Below are 16266 nucleotides of genomic sequence, written 5' to 3'. Positions count from 1 at the left end.
TTAACTGGCTGGCTGAGTCCATAAAAGGGAGCTGCCCCACTCCCTTCATTTATCACAGGCCCTGATCCAAAGTCCACTTAAGTCGATGGAAAGATTCTTATTGGTTTGAATGTGGTTTGGCTATGATACAAAGCATATTGAGATTGTTTGAGATTAATAATGCCATATAAATGTAGGGAATAATTACTATGCAATACTGCTCTTGCTTAACTTCTACATAGGATAGAAATAAATTCAATATTAATAATAAAATACATCTTGAGTCTTTAATGATTTCAGAAAACTGCAGTGTAAAAAAAGCTTATTGTGGATAGGCTTATATAACATGCATGCTGCTGATTAGCTATTGTGGAACATGAACAACTTACAAAAAACGTGGGGGAACAGAAAAAAATATGGATTGCTGCTGTTTAATGGTTAATTCAAGGGAGAAAAATCTTTTAAAAATATTATGGAGTCACAGCAGAGAGTCTATATTTATAGTAAGACGTTTTCCATTATAAACCGAATAATTACTTCCCATATGATATTCTAGGAGAGGTGGGGGTGGAGGCTCCATTATGTATAAACTTTTTTATATATAGCCCTGAGGAAATTTTTTTTGTTGAAAGTTTGAGGTTAATTGCACAAGCAATTGCAAATTCTGACTACACTGCCGTACTAGCTGCTTTGTAGATAAGAATAAAGCTAGCTTCTCCTTACAGGCCCAAGGTTTTACTTCCCTTAGCTCTCTCTTCCACTCCATATGAGCCACCTGAAATTTAATATGCACTTTGATCACTTACCATCACCCCCACTGCCCATTCCATCTTAATATTGCCTGCTAATATTTGGGGAAAAATATACACAGACAACATAAAAAATGACTAGATTGTAAAATGTTATTTCCTATTCACATACATTGCCATTACTCAACAGAAAAAAAAATCCATAGTATTTCAGTGGCTACCCAATGTAGTCAAAAACACAAACTTGAAAAGTTTACATGTACTTCCCCAAACCAATCAGCACATTTCAGAACAAACTGCCCTTTCAGGACATCAAGCTGATTGGTATAGACCCTGAGTCCTGGCTCCCTGGCCGTGTAGACTAGATGGAGCTGAACTGTCAGTGAGTCCCCCTTTCAGCCAGCACTCACAAAACTGCAGGACTGGGGAGCACCTAGCTTAATGCTGCCATCTATCCATCCTATGAACATACTTATTTGAGCATCTTACAATCCTTTTAAAGAGATTTATTCTCACAGCACTCCTTTGAGGTAGGGAGCTATTATCCCCATTTTGTCCCATCAGTTGAAGTGCAGAGAGTATAAGTGACTGGCTGTGACAGGGTGTTGATGAGTGAGAAGCACTTAATCAGCCCCTGCCACTCCAGCCCCAATCCACTCCCCTTGATTGGAGCTGGTTGGATAGTCCTGTGCCTGCCTGGTAATGGGCAGCACCTGCCAGCCTCATTAGCCAGGGGCTATAAAGGTGGGAGGAAGCTAGCAAGGAAGAGAAGAGAGGCCAGGCACTGAGAGAGCTTGCTGATCTGCTGCTAGCCAAGCCTGCTCTTGGCAAAGTTAGCTGAAAAACCTCTACATAAATGGGAAGTGGTGGTGGGAAAACAACTGTAAATAAAGAAAACTGGTGTTGCATCGAGCTGAGATGTTCCTGATTGATTGGAGAGGGCAACAGGGGCTGAAAACAGACAGGCCCAGCATGTGCCTCGCTACACTTGCCCAAGGTCAATAAGGGTAAGTCTACTCTGCTGCTGGGAAAGAGCCTCCAGACTTGTGCTAGCTTGGCTCAAGCTAGTGTACTAAAAATGGCAGTGTGGATGCTGTGGTTTGGGTTCTCAAATCAGGGCTGCCCAGAAGATTCCTGGGGTTTTTGGTGGCGGGAGGGCCCCCGCTTCAGCAGTAAGTCAGTGGTGGGGGGCTCCCGCCATAGGTCTTTGGGGCACTTTGGCTGCGGGTCCTGGAAAGGAATGGCCCCCCCTGCCACTGAATTACCGCTGAAGACCTGGCTGCACTTTGGTGGCGGGTCCTGCTTTGGCAGGAATTCAGCGGTGGGGATCCTTCTGCCCCGGAGTGGAAGGATGCCCTGCCAGTGAAGACCGGGAGCAGAAAAAGCTCCAGGGGCCTGGGCCTGGTGAGAGTTTTCCGGGGCCCCTGGAGCGAGTGAAGGACCCTGCTCCAGGGGCCCCAAAAAACTCTAGTGGGGGCCCCAGCGGGGCCTAGGGCAAATTGCCCCACTTGCACCCCCTCTGCGTGGCCCTGTCTCAAATATATCCAATTAAAAGGGCTTAATTATTTTATACACAAACTGTGACAGAGGGCTGGGAATTACCACATGAGCCTGTACTCTGATCACTCTGACACCAATCAGTTGCCCCCAATAAGGGTGATTGAAGTTAATTATTTAATCAGGTGGGGCTAGGGCTGGGTGAGCTAAAGAGCCCATTAGCTCAAGACTGATAAGAAGGGCACAGGAAGGAAATGAGGTGAGGAAAGAAACAGGGCTAGCTGAGCCTAGACTGATGGCCCTCAGGGAAGGGAGAGCTCTGCTCCTCGGGACATTGTGAATAGCATTGCTGCATGGGACTGTAAAGGTGTGGGTGGAGGAAACATAAATAAACTGTACAACATTGCTACCTGACTGGCAGAGTCTGAGTAGATTTCTGTGACAAAAGAGAGCAGGGATACAGTGCTGCCTTGTTACATGGGGATTTTCCGGGATTAATTTCCCCCATCAGAGGTGACAGAGAACCAGATGGGGTGGAGCGAGTGTGAATATTTGGTGTCCAGGCAATGTAGCAGACTCTGCAATGGTTAGTAGGATAACAAAAGGAAATGCAAAAGACCATGTAATTGTCCCAGTAGTCCCATCATGTGAAAAGACAGTCATTCCTTGTATGACAGGGTGAACAGCAATAGAATCTACAAGAATTCACAAAGGAACAGCTGCAGGTGCAGCAGAATCTGGTGAATCCCACAATGGAGAACAGTGGAAGGACCCTGGGGTTAACCTGTGCAAGATGGACTGCTGCAGTGGAAGACCCTGATGCATTCTCAGAGGAAAAATTTAGTCAGAAATTTTAGGTCACTGGAGGGGTATGGCCCACAGCACTTACACAAAAATTACCTGACTGGGCTACTTACTGGCTAAGGCCAGACACCCAAAGTGTGGGGGAAATAGCAGATGGCATATTATTGGGACAATTTCTCCAGACCCTCCCCAAAAATGCATATTTGGGTCTGGAGGCATTAGCCAATGACCCTGCAGGCAATGGTTAAACTTGCATGGGAATTTTGTAGAAGTGGACTTTCCCAAGAAAGAAGTCCAGCCATTTCAGGGAATGGACTTGGTGAGAAAGGGAAGGTACCTGGATTGCAGCATGGGCAATGGGAGGTGGGAGAGGGAAGAGGAAATGAGTGGAACTCTTTCAGGAAACTAGGGAGTGGTTTGCTACCAATGTGGGCATCTGGGGCAGATAAAGCGAGACTGTCCTGTCATGGAATGTGGGTTCACAGAATTCTGCAAGTGGATTGTGACTAAAGGGGATGGGCAGAACAAGAAAGTGTCCACTAACCTTGTAAAAGTGGGGTGGAGGGTCCAGAGGAGGCTTGTGGATACCACCTTGGGAGGCTCATTGATCTGTGTCATGGTATAACCCCCACTCTGAATCTTAGCGTCCAAAAGATGAGGTACCAGCATGAACCCCCCCTAAGCTTAATTACCAGCTTAGATCTTGTAGTGCTGCCACCAACCAGGACTTGCAGTGCCTGGTACACTCTGGTCCCCCCAAAACCTTCCCAGAGGACCCCAAGACCCAGACCCTCTGGATCTTGCACAAGGAAAGTAAACCCTTTCCCTCCCTGGGTTACCCTGGAAGATCACTGTGATTCAAACTCCTTGAATCTTAGAACAAAGGGAAATGCACCTTCCCCTCTCCTCTTTTCCCCTCCCCAAGAGGTAATACAGATTCAAACTCCGTGAATCTAAAACAGAGGAATTCCGCCTTTCCCCCTCCCTTCTCTCTCCCTGTCTCCCACCAATTCCCTGGTGAGTACAGACTCAATTCCCTTGAGCCTCAACAAGGTGAAAAATCAATCAGGTCTTAAAGAAAAGTTTTTAATAAAAGAAAGAAAAAAGTAAAAGTTGTCTCTGTAATTAAGACGGTAAAGGTTACAGGGTCTTTCAGCTTATAGGCACTAGAGAGAAGCCTCCCCCCCCAGCACAAATACAAATTAAACTCCTTCCAGCAAAATACACATTTGCAAATAAAGAAAACACTCAAAAAGACTAAACCGCCTTTCTACTGGTACTTACTATTTGAACAGAAAATTAGAGAGCCTGTAGGTACGTCTGGTTACTCTCAGAACCCAGAGAGAACTACAGACAAAACAAACACCACAAAACAAAGACTTCCCTCCACTGAGATTTGAAAGTATCTTGTCTTCTGATCGGTCCTCTGGTCAGGTGGTCCATGTTCACTGCTTGTAACCCTTTACAGGTAAGAGACATTAACCCTTAACTATCTGTTTATGAGAATCTGGAAGGATTTGGTGAAGCCACAGTGGATGCTGCCAGGTGGGAGGTTAGAGTTGGAGTGTGTTCATGGAGAAAGGAGATGTTCAAATGGAAGTGGGTATGAGTAGTCAATGGGCTAACTTATCCAGTCGTTGGTAGGACAGGCGAGAGCCCCTTCCCTTGTAAGAGGAAAACAGGGGTCCCCTGTGGCAGAAAAGGCAATGAGGAAATAAGGCATGAAATAAAAGAATCAGAAAATCCTCGACCAAAGGAAACAAGCCAGGAGGAAAATGGAACCTTCCTAGGAACAGGGAGTGGAGGAAATGGTAAGAACAAGGCTTAGGGGAAAAGTGTTGGGGTGACAAGAGCCAGAGTGCCCCAGGTACCCTTTTCACCAGAAAGAAAGAGTTATGAGGATGAGTCCCCCACCTATAAAATGTGACTTCTGTGGATGGAGGATGGACAGCCACCCTATAGAGCAAGCATAAGCACAAAGAATCTAATGCCCCCTTTAAGAGGGGAGAGCGTGGGGAAGGAACAGCCTCACAGCTAGTCAAGGGGGAGAAATGTGAGACAGAGGCCTAGCCAACACTACAGAGTTAGGCTGATGTAAGGCAGCTTATGTTGACTTAACTATGTAAGCATCTACACTAAAAGTAGCACCCACTCATGTAAGTCGCCCACTACACTGACTTATTAACTCCACCTCTGTGAGAGGCGTAGTGCTTAAGTAGTAAGTTTGATGCTGTGTCCGTGTAGATGCTGCATTGCTTACGTTGACTGTTACTGCCTTTCAGAAACCTTCACCCAAATGCCTCACATTGGCATTTAAATCAGTGCAAGCGCTCCTGGTGAGGATATGCACTGCTGACGCAAGGAGCATAGTGTGGACGTGTAAACAGGGCCGGTTCCAGGCCCCAGTGCGCCAAGTGCGTGCTAGGGGCGGCATGCCGTGGGGGGCGCTCTGCCGGTTGCCTGGAGGGCGGCAGGCGGCTCTGGTGGACCTCCCGCAGGCGTGCCTGCGGAGGGTCCATTGGTCCCGCGGTTCTGGTGGAGCATCCGCAGGCACGCCTGCGGGAGGTCCACCAGAGCTACGGGACCAGCGGACCCTCTGCAGCCACTTCTGCGGGAGATCCACCGGGACCGGCAAGCGGCAGAGCGCCCCCTGAGGCGTCCGCCATGCTTGGAGTGGCGAAATGGCTAGAGCCGGCCCTGCGTATAAAACTGATTCAATTACTGTGCTGGCTGTACATCTATGTAACTTAGGTCTACTTAATTTTGTAGTGTAGACTTGCCCAGAGTGTTGGTAGTTAAAAGGTGATGCTCCACTCTGATCCCTCTAACATCAATCCATTATCTCAATTAGCCTTCTAAGGGAGAATTGAGGTTAATTATCTAATCAGGTGTGAGGGTGAACTAAAGATCCAGCTCAAGACTGATAAGGGAGTCACAGGAAGGAAGTGAGTGGAGAGAGGAAAAGGGATATTTGAGCCCCGTCTCTCAGATCTTGGAGAAGGGAGACCTCTGCTCCTCACAGGCCCTAGGCAAAGGGCCAAAACCCCAGTATTGCTGCACGGGATTGGTAAAGGTGTTGGTGGAGGGAATGTAAATAAGTAGCATGGGGAGGATACACAACCAGTGGAATCAGAGCAATTTCTGTGGTGCTAGAAGGCAAGAGCACACGCACACACACAAGTTCTGTTTCTCTCAATGTGTTATTGCTTTATGTGTAAATCCCCCTCTCTTCACCAGCTTGTGTACTTGGACTTGGGTCAGTGGGGACAATGTCTTCTTTCCCTCCACGGTCTCCTTCCTAACCGTCTCTATGGTGGAGCACAAAGTAGAGGAGTTAAGTCTTTGCACAAGTTCCAGAAATCCTGTGCTATTCATACCACTGAATTGCACTGGCTTTTCTGTTTCTAAGGCCCTCTGTTCCTGAGGAGTGAGCAAAATTTCCTTCTTATGGCTGCATCCTGAACTCTTTACTTGGGCAAAACTCCATTTTATTTTGCCTGACTTGTAAGATTCTTAACAAGAAGCCTTTTCTGGCTCAGTATTTAAGGCTTTCAAAACTGAAGAGCCTTATGAATTATGAACTGGCATCTCTTTTATCATATGGAATGACTACATTGGACTCATTCATGGAATATTTCCCAGCATGAAGCTCCCTCTGCTTTATTTCCATCAAAATATGATTCATATTCATAGGTGGTCACTTAACTCTCTTTATAATCTCTGCATTTGCTGTGTGTGGTCTGGCAGCAACATGCTTTTCTGTGCTTTAGTGACAGCTTCAGGATAAATAGCACTATTTTCATTGTGGTTTGATTTTTTGTTTTGTTTTGTTTTATTTCATCTGCCATTTGAGCAGTAATGCATAGCACTTCAAAAGTATTTTCAAGTTCCTGGATGCAAAGGCCATTACACAGAGAGCACTCAGAAAATACATCAGATGTAGACAGTAAGGCAAAGGAGATAAGAACTGCAACAAAGAGAGCCCATTCTTTCATTAAGAAGGTTACTCTTTCAAGACCTTTTTAGAGCCTACTTTGTGGATCTCCGATAGAGGTAGTGAAGATAACTAGCTTGTAGTTAGTGCTTTTCATGAGGCTCTCATAACATGTTACAGACGAGGTCAGGATCATTATCCTCATTTTACAGATGGGGAAAATTGAGGCATCGAGAGAGGAAGTGGACTGGCTCCAGGTCAATGGCAGAGCAGGGAGTAGAATCCACAGGTCTGAGGTTAGGCCAGTGCCCTCTCCACTAGGCCATGCTTTCACCTCCAGGTAAAGCGCTGGAGCCTCATCTGCTGTCAAGAGGGTAATGCTGATTTACATCAAAGGCGTGATATCAATTTACACTAGTTGAGGATCTGTCCCAACATCTCAGCTATGGAGACTCCCTCTCACTGCATATATGTATAATTCCATTAACATTAGGAAGTGGTCCATGCACAAGTTGGTCAGAGAAGAGACTCCAAGTCTTATTAATTCAAATTGGTTTGTGCTGCTCTATAGAGAAACAAGAGTTTTATTGTTTATACTGCTGAAATCCATTAGTTGTGTTTTCCTCTGCATACAATCAGGCCTTTTTTTGTTATCTATCCCAAGTAGAAATGGCTTTTGGAAACCAAAATGTCCACAGAGCTGGGCCCCACTTGAATTTTGGGACTCTGAATATGACACAGGTAACCTCAGTGTCCATTTCAAATAGAAAATTGATAGCTTTTTCTTTTGTGGAGAAAGGTCATTTCACATTTTTGATGCTATCTGGAAAATTGAAGATTTGCAGTTGTGATTCTTCCTAAAAATTACAGCCTAGTCACCCACTCTGAGTCCCCTCACTCATGGATAATCAGGGCAGGCCCCTAAAATTTGTAAAACCTATGGCTACATGTCCCTCAGCATCTGGAGGGACCTCAGAGCAATTCCCAGTTGTAGGAGTGAGTGAATGCAGCCTGGGATCCTATCATTGAACTTAGAAATACTGCAAGCTCCTCCATGGCCACCAGCCAATGGCTTACAACTCAGCTGTGACTCTTCCGCTGAGCAGCCAGTGGAGACTGTGTATGTTGCTGGGGGGCTGCTCAAGTGGCAAGAGATGTAACATTATCTAGTGCTCTAAGCATGAGATTGAGAGCTAAGGGCTTGAGCATTCCCATCCTCATTCTGACATTGATTGCTCTGGGCAAGCCATTTAAGTTTTCTGCCTTAGTTTCCCCAGCTGTGAAACAGGGTCAATAATACTTGCCTACTACACAGGGGAGTTGTGGAGATGAATAACTTTTGTTTGCAATGCAATATAAGATTAATACATTATAAAACCCAGAAGGACTGCTATGGTCATCTTATCTGACTTCCAGTACAACACATGCCATGGGACTTCCCTGAATTGCTTCTTATGTGAATTAGGAAGAGGCATGGTAGTTCCAACTCCCATTCTAACTTCTTCTTCAGAGGCTCATAACTTTCTCAAGCAACCTACTTTGTTAATTTTTTTCATACTTGGTCTTTGTCCATAGGCCATTTTTTTTTCTTTTTTTGAGTGGTGGGACGGAAATTCTAATCAAAATCAATTGACTTGTTCTGGAAGTGTACATTAAAATAACCACCCTTCCCTACTCAGAAGTATCAATCAGAAATGTTGTGCAGGCGAAATTCTAACTAAAAATGGTAGGAATGATTTTTTCAAACTTGGATTGTTTTATAGAAGTAATTAAGAGAGAAAGAACAAGCCCAGAAGTCTGATGGTAAGAGATTGTAAAGCTCATGTTATTGTTTGATACCTTGTGGAAAACATAACCAAACTGAAAGGCAAGGAACAGCAGCAGAAAGAGCAGAAGGTGCCGGATTCCAATACAAATTATTTAAATTCCACAAATGCCATGAAACTGCCTTAGATGCATGTCTTATTCCATACATAGAGCCGCATAGCACATATGTGCTAGACCTACATGGAATATGTTCAAGTACAATGTTAACTTGAAGACTATTGTAAATTGCTAGATGATATACGACTTACAAGCATTTTTAGTTTTATAATGCACAAAATATCAGGTTAGTCAAATCAATGGGAATGCGTCAGGCCTGTGACTTTAATGAGCAGCTAATTGCATCAATCCAACAGTCCAACTTTGATCAGTGTGCATATAAATTGCTTTAGAATTTTCACAAAGTTATGGAAAAAATCTTTCATCTGGCAGAAACCAAGATAAAACATAAATTATTAAAGTGGGGGAAGCATCCTGTAGAAAAATACCTCTCTATAAATCCTGGGCTATAATATCAAAAGCATTTTAAAAGCAAATAACAAATGTTGCTTCTGCAAATGTGGATACCTAAATATTAATCAAAGCTTAGCTGCAATCCTGCAGATTTCCTAGTTGTTACTCACAATAATTCTGACAGCTGTAATGAAATGCTGGTCTAAAATGTGCTTGTGAATGACTTTGGAGACTGGATCAGGTGTTGCCTTCCTTAAAAGTCAATATGTAGACTGTCAACCAATTTTTTTCGATTTGGCAGTGCAAGTTGTCTATAAATTGTGCCAGGCTGAAAATATCAGCACCAATGTGAATTTAAGACAATATATATGCTTCCTGCTTTCCCATTCTGCCACCGGAAGAAGAGAAGCTGCTATGGAGTCTAACTTATGCTGCTTTTCTTGGCCCCAGCAATGAGGGTGAGAGTCTAATTTAGAAAGACATAGTGTTTGAACTTTGGAATTTTCACCGTAAAGTAAATGGAAAGGTCATAGATAATGGCCATTAATTAACTATGGGCTCCAGATAGTAATAGCACAGTTGCTGTGACGAAATGCCATTTAAACTAAATTATTTCCATAGCAGAACTAAAATCAGAGCAAAGTGTATAAAATGTATATATTTGAGCCCTGAAACCCTATCTGGTGATTTTGTAAAGACACTTCAGACCCTTTCCCGATTCACCATGTGTGCTGTCCATCCCTGGAGTGGTATTTATCTCTATTGTATAATATCAGAGGGGTAGCCGTGTTAGTCTGGATCTGTAAAAAGTGACAAAGAGTCCTGTAGCACCTTATAGACTAACAGACGCATTGGAGCATGAGCTTTTGTGGGTGAATACCCACTTCGTTGGATGTATGCATCTGATGAAGTGAGTATTCACCCACGAAAGCTCATGATCTGAAACGTCTGTTAGTCTATAAAGTGCCACAGGATTCTTTGCCCTATTGTATAGGTATTGCCAGGCCCCTAGAGCATGAGGAAGGGAAGAAAACTCTCCACCACCACAAAAGCGAGCACCATTCATTTTTGTTGCTATAGTTAAAGGAGCATATAGGCATGACAACAATTAGAAATTTGTTGAATGGCAAATCTTTAGCCTTTCAGTGGTTGGGTGACACCCTCTGCTTTTCCTCCTGATTGAAGAAACTTCCCCTTGCAATCTACTTCTCCCCCCCGTAAATCTTATTCCATTTTAAAGTATGTTCACATACAATGAAATACACGTATAATTCAGTTATGGGAGCTCTGCTTCTCAGGCATTTCAGAAGTTGAGAAGCACCTATTTAAATATACTGCAGTCGCTCATATCTTTCAATTGCACACATTCTGCGGGCACTGCAGTATGTCTACTTTTTTTCAGGGCTTATGTGGGATTCTTTGGTAAACATATCAGGTTCCCAATGCTCTAAGACATTGGATCCCCTACCCAGGCTCAAACACATGCAAATGTTGGATTTATTTGGGTATCCCCATGTTTAAAATGTGCAGCTTAGATTGCAGGACATTGCATATTTTGAAACTAAGGATTAAACATTTTCTTCACCTGAGAATGCCTTTTGAAGAGGTTTGCTCACTTAGCATAGACCCCCCCCCCACAAGAGGTGCTACCTTACTATTACTTGTATTACCATAGTGCAGGGGTAGGCAACCTATGGCACATGTACCGAAGGCGGCACACAAGCTGATTTTCAGTGGCACTCACACTGCCCGGGTCCTGGCCATTGGTACGGGGGGGCTCTGCATTTTAATTTCATTTTAAATGAAGCTTCTTAAACATTTAAAAACCTTATTTACTTTACATACAAGAATAGTTTAGTTATATATTATAGACTTAGAGAAAGAGACTGTCTAAAAACGTTAAAATGTGTTACTGGCACGCAAAACCTTAAATCAGAGAGAATAAATGAAGACTCGGCATACCACTTCCAAAAGATTGCCGACCCCTGCCATAGTGAATAGGGGCCCTAGTCATAGTCTGTGCTAGATACTGTGCACCTATTAATAGACTTAAGCTACCTGTTTGATAGCTTACTTTTATAGCCATTGTGCTATGTACTATCCAAATATAGAGAAAAGGAAATAAATTGTCCTCATTTTACAGATGGGAGGTGCAGGGGGAAAAGCTGCAGTGTGATTTGCCTAAGATTAGGTAAAAAATTTAGGACAGGGTAGGGAACTGAACCCACCTCTCCAAAGTTCAAGTCTAGTGCTTTAACCATACAGCTATCTTTCTAGTCTCAAAATGATTGGGATGGAAACAATCTATTAGATTACCTAGTCCAGTGCCCTGGCAATGCAGATCACTGTCAGATACACATGAAATGTTAGCCCCCTACAAGGAGCAAAATGTGTAGCATGTATGGGGGGTCTTTTATTTCAGATTAAGAAAGAAAAACAACAAAGAAAGAAAGTTAATAAAATCCCAAAGGGAGAGAGCAGACTGTCTCCCATTCTGTAAACTGCTCCATCAGCAGTTTCTACACAGTTCTAAGCTTAGTAGACATGCAGGCAGACCTCTTACAGTTAAAGACAAATATATGACTATCATCCAATTTCACTGGTAACTTAGATCATTTTTTCTGTACAAAGTACCCCTCAGACACACTTGTTTCATGAGATTTACTACTTACCAGTACTGCAGCCAAGATTTTAGTCATGTACTCTTCATGTATCATAAAGACCCAGACACTGCTGTTAATCAGGAATTTGAAGGCTCTGGCATGGCTACTAGGTTAATAGACTTGTAGAAAGGTAAGGCTGGAAGGGACCTTGAGAGGTCATCTAATCCAACTCCCTGCACTAAGGCAGACTATGTATATCTAGACCATCCTTGACAGATATTTCTCTAACCTGTTCTTAAAAACCTCCAGTGGTGGGGATTCCACAACCTCCTTGAAAGCCTATCCTTGTAGTTGGAAAGCTTTTCCTAATATCTAACCTATGTCTCTTTTTCTGCAGATTAAGCCCATTACTTCATATCTGCTGAAGATAAGGCAAGGAGAACAACTGATCACCGTCCTCTTTATAACAACTCCTAGCACCAACTCAGAGCAGCACCAGACCCTAACAGAACAACAGATGCAAAACCTGCAGACATATCTCTACAGCTACTATGATTAACAACCTTCATAACGCACCTTTCAAGATTTATGGGTCCCACACATGCCTATTACAACATGTGCTCTGGATGCGGTACACCACCAAATGCCCCAATAAATACTATGTGGGTGAAACTAGACAATTACTCTGCTCTCAAATGAATTCACACAGGGGACTGGTAAAAGACAAAAACACCCGATCACCTGTGGGTGAACACTTTTTCACAAAGTGATTACTTTATATCTGGCCTATCAGTCCTCATCCTCACAACACTTTCAAAAGATGAGCCTGGGAGCTTAAATTAATAACTTGGCTAGAAACTAAAAATCATGATCCCAGTAAAGAAAAAGAATAGTTGTATGCAGTGTTGCAGCCTGTTCATCCCAGGATATTAGAGAGACAAGGTGGTTTATTACAATAAATTGCAACCAGCTGACCCCCTTTTTTGTCCTATGACTACAAGGATGTTAATTGGCCACTTCACCTTGAACGGGGCTTTGAAATATATGCTCAACGACCTGTTCCACCTTGTATTTAGCTGTGACGCTCTGAGTACATTTTCCAGACCTGAAAGAAGAGCTCTATGTAAATCGAAAGCTTCTCTCTCTCATTACGAAAGTTGGTTCACCTTGTCTCTCCAATATCCTGGGACCAGCACGTCTACAACAACACTGCATACAACTATTCTTTTGTACTCCTCCTTAGCAATTCATCCATGTTCCCACTTTTTGTAGGATACCTTTCTGATTTTCCAGGTCATTAAAGAGTTCCTGATGGAGCCATATTGGCTTCTTACTATTTCTTATCTTCACATTGGAATTTGCAGTTGTGCCTTTAATATTGTCTTCTTGAGAAGCTGTCAGCTGTTCTACAACTCTTAGGCCACGTCCACACTACAGAGTAAAATCGAAATTAATAAAATCAATTTTATAAAACAGGTTTTATAAAATTGATTTTAAGCATCCACACTAGGGCACATTACTTCGGTGGTGTGTGTCCATGGTCCCAGGCTACCATCGATTTCCGGAGCGGTGCACTCTGGGTAGCTCAGTAAAAGAATGGGACCAATAACTTCGATTTCCGTCCACACTAACCCTAAATCGATATAGTAATATCGATTTTAGGGTAACTCCTCTCTTTGGCAGGAGTACAGAAATCGATTTTAAGACCCCTTAAAATCGATTTTAAGTGCCTTGTAGTGTGGACGGGTACAGCGTTAAATCGATTTAACGCTGTTTAAATCGATTTAACGCTGTAGTGTGGACCAGGCCTTAGATTTCCTTCCCTTGGGACCTTACCTACCTGTTCTCTGTGTTTGTTAAACTCTGTTTTTTAAGTCTATTGTCTATATTCTGCTGCTCTCACTACTTCCTTTTCTTAGAATCACAAACTCTATAATTTCATGATGACTTCAACCTAAACTGCCTTCCACCTTCACCTTTATAACTCATTCCTCTCTGTTGGTCAGAATCAAGTCTAAAATGGCTGAGTGCCCCGCTACTTTCCCCACTTGCTGAAACAAAAAGTTGTTTCCAGCACATTCCAAGAACTTATATTTTGCCACTCTACTTTTCCAACAGATGTCTGTATAGTTAGAGTCCCCTATTATTACCAGTCTTGTGTTTTGGATATTTTTATTTTTTCTCAAAATGCTTTATCCACCTCCTCTTCCTGATTTGGTAGTCTAGAATGGACCCCTGCCACAGCATCATACTATAGTTTTCCCCCTTTTATCTTTACCCAGGGACTTTGAACTGGTCTGCCTCATGCCTCCTTCTGCACTTCAGAACATGTGTACTGTATATATTCTTTCTGCAACATCTTCCCCCCTTCTTACTCTGCCTATCCTTCCTGCACAAGCAATATTCCTCTTTACCAATATTCCAGTCATGACACTTATCCCCCCTCAGTCTCTGTGAAGCCAGTTGTCATAAATGAGCTTATCTACTAATACTTCCTTTTTATTCCCCATACTCTTTGCATTTAATATTGACATATAAGTTGTGGAGCAGATTTCCCCACCGATTTTTCCCTCTTATTGCTTCTATGACCCTATGATTCCACTTCTCCTCCACCAACATCTATCCCTCTGTTAAGTTCACCTTATTGATGCTTACCTCCGTGATTTAGTCACCTGCCTGCTTTGAACGTAGTTTAAAGCCCTCCTCACTAGGTTGGCAAGTCAGCATGCAAAGGTGCTTCTCCACTTCTTGATTAGGTGGATGGACCTCTCTTTCATTCCTAAACCAGAATCCCATGGCCAAGGAAGCCAAAGCCCTCCCATCAACACATCTGCCCAGCCATTCATTCTTCTGCATTCAAGCCAGCAGAATGTTTCCCAAAGTGCACAAGGATATCAGGCTGTTGTTGGGTGCATTTCATTTTCCCATTAATTATGCAGTCTAATCTAATACCTTCATTGTTTAATCAGTGATTTATCTGCAGAGAAGTTTCCTTAATAGAAGAGGAATAAAATGCTGATTTGTTCTAATCCTGCTACTTTAACAGTTGTTTTGCCTTTGGCCATTTCCATTTATACCCGAGCTCACCCATCTACGACCGTATTTATATTTAGAATTCTGCTAAGCTAGCTGTATGTTAAATTAAAAAAAAATCCTTTTAATTAGACATATGTCCCTGGTGCTGATAGCACTGCCATGCTGAGTTTTTTGTATGACAATGGGTGGTGAATGAGACTGGCACTGCCTTGCTTGCCATTTTCCATTGGGTGATGTTTTTGTTGGGTTTGTTCACTATGTAATATTGAGGTGGTTTTCAGCATGTCATCTCGAAGTGAATCAAATGAAATAGGATTTCTTGCTTTGTTTAAGTGCCATTTGAGAAAAAATATCCCTTTGCGGTAGGGAAATGACTAACCTGAATAATTAATTTTAAAAATGGCTAGGTATTTGCAGACAGCAAGAGAAGCTGTGCACTAGGATAAGTACGCAAGGCATTATTTTTTAAATGTAAAAGTCACATTTATGAAAACAATAAAGATTTTGTTCATCACATCACAGTGCAGGGTTACTTAAGCTCCGATCCTGCAATATCACAGTGTTGCCATCTCTCAGGAATTTATTCACGGCTCATGCTATTTGATATTTTCTTAAAGCCCCAGCTCATAATTTTTGAATGTTTGGGGTTTGCAAACCTATAAAGAGGTCCAGGAGTCCAGATCCCTTCACCCTCAGAGCTTCATTGACTCCTGCAGTGATCTGCAGAGGGGTCTGCCCATCAGTGTCATAGATCATTTGTTTTTGTTTTTGTTTTGTTTAAATATACAAATTTCAGAGTTACATTATGCTGGTAGGGTCACACAGGTTCCTAAAATAATACAGGTAACTTTCATTTTCTGTTTTATAGACATTTGATCATCATAATAAAACCTCCCTCAGAAGACAGTTAACAGTCAGATCTCAATGAGGAGTTAGGGGGCATGAAAGTAGTTTTTTGTGAAGTTTTGATGGTTACTAAGCTACAACCAACACAAATGCACATGCTTCCAAGTAATCCTGTTTGAAATACAGTAAAATATGAAAAACAGTAGGTACCACAAAGTATGTTTTCCAAAGCAAGTAAATTTGTAATTAGTGGGAAGAATAGTTACTTATTTACTTCAGAGTGAATTGTGTTAAATGAAATGTTACTGAGCAGGTAGGTTGGGGTGCTCCTTGGTTCTGTTCCTGTCTTTGCCACTGATTGTTGTATGACCCTGGGCAAATTACTGAACCTATAATTGGAGATGATCTAGCAGTCAGGGAGCTAACCTGGGACTTCAGAGATTTAGATTCAGTTCCCTACTTTGCCACAGACTTCTAGGATCACCTTGGGGCAGTCACTTAGCCTCTCCATCTTCGTTCCCTATCTATAAAATGGCATACA

General features: G+C 42.7%; 1 protein-coding gene across 1 annotated transcript in view; it reads left to right on the top strand.

The window, feature by feature from the left end:
• The window catches only part of RNF152 (ring finger protein 152), a 110848-nt gene extending 98195 nt beyond the window's left edge, over nt 1-12653 (top strand). The window contains exon 3 of the transcript XR_007772576.1: nt 12241-12653. The gene's annotated coding sequence lies outside the window, so the exon portion shown is untranslated. The remainder of the gene's footprint in view (nt 1-12240) is intronic.
• The last annotated feature ends 3613 nt before the right edge of the window (nt 12654-16266 follow it).

This window comes from Gopherus flavomarginatus, chromosome 2, assembly GCF_025201925.1.
Source record: "Gopherus flavomarginatus isolate rGopFla2 chromosome 2, rGopFla2.mat.asm, whole genome shotgun sequence".
Lineage (NCBI taxonomy): Eukaryota > Metazoa > Chordata > Testudines > Testudinidae > Gopherus > Gopherus flavomarginatus.
Note: the sequence above shows the minus strand (reverse complement) of the source record. Positions and strands in the feature narration are given on the sequence as shown.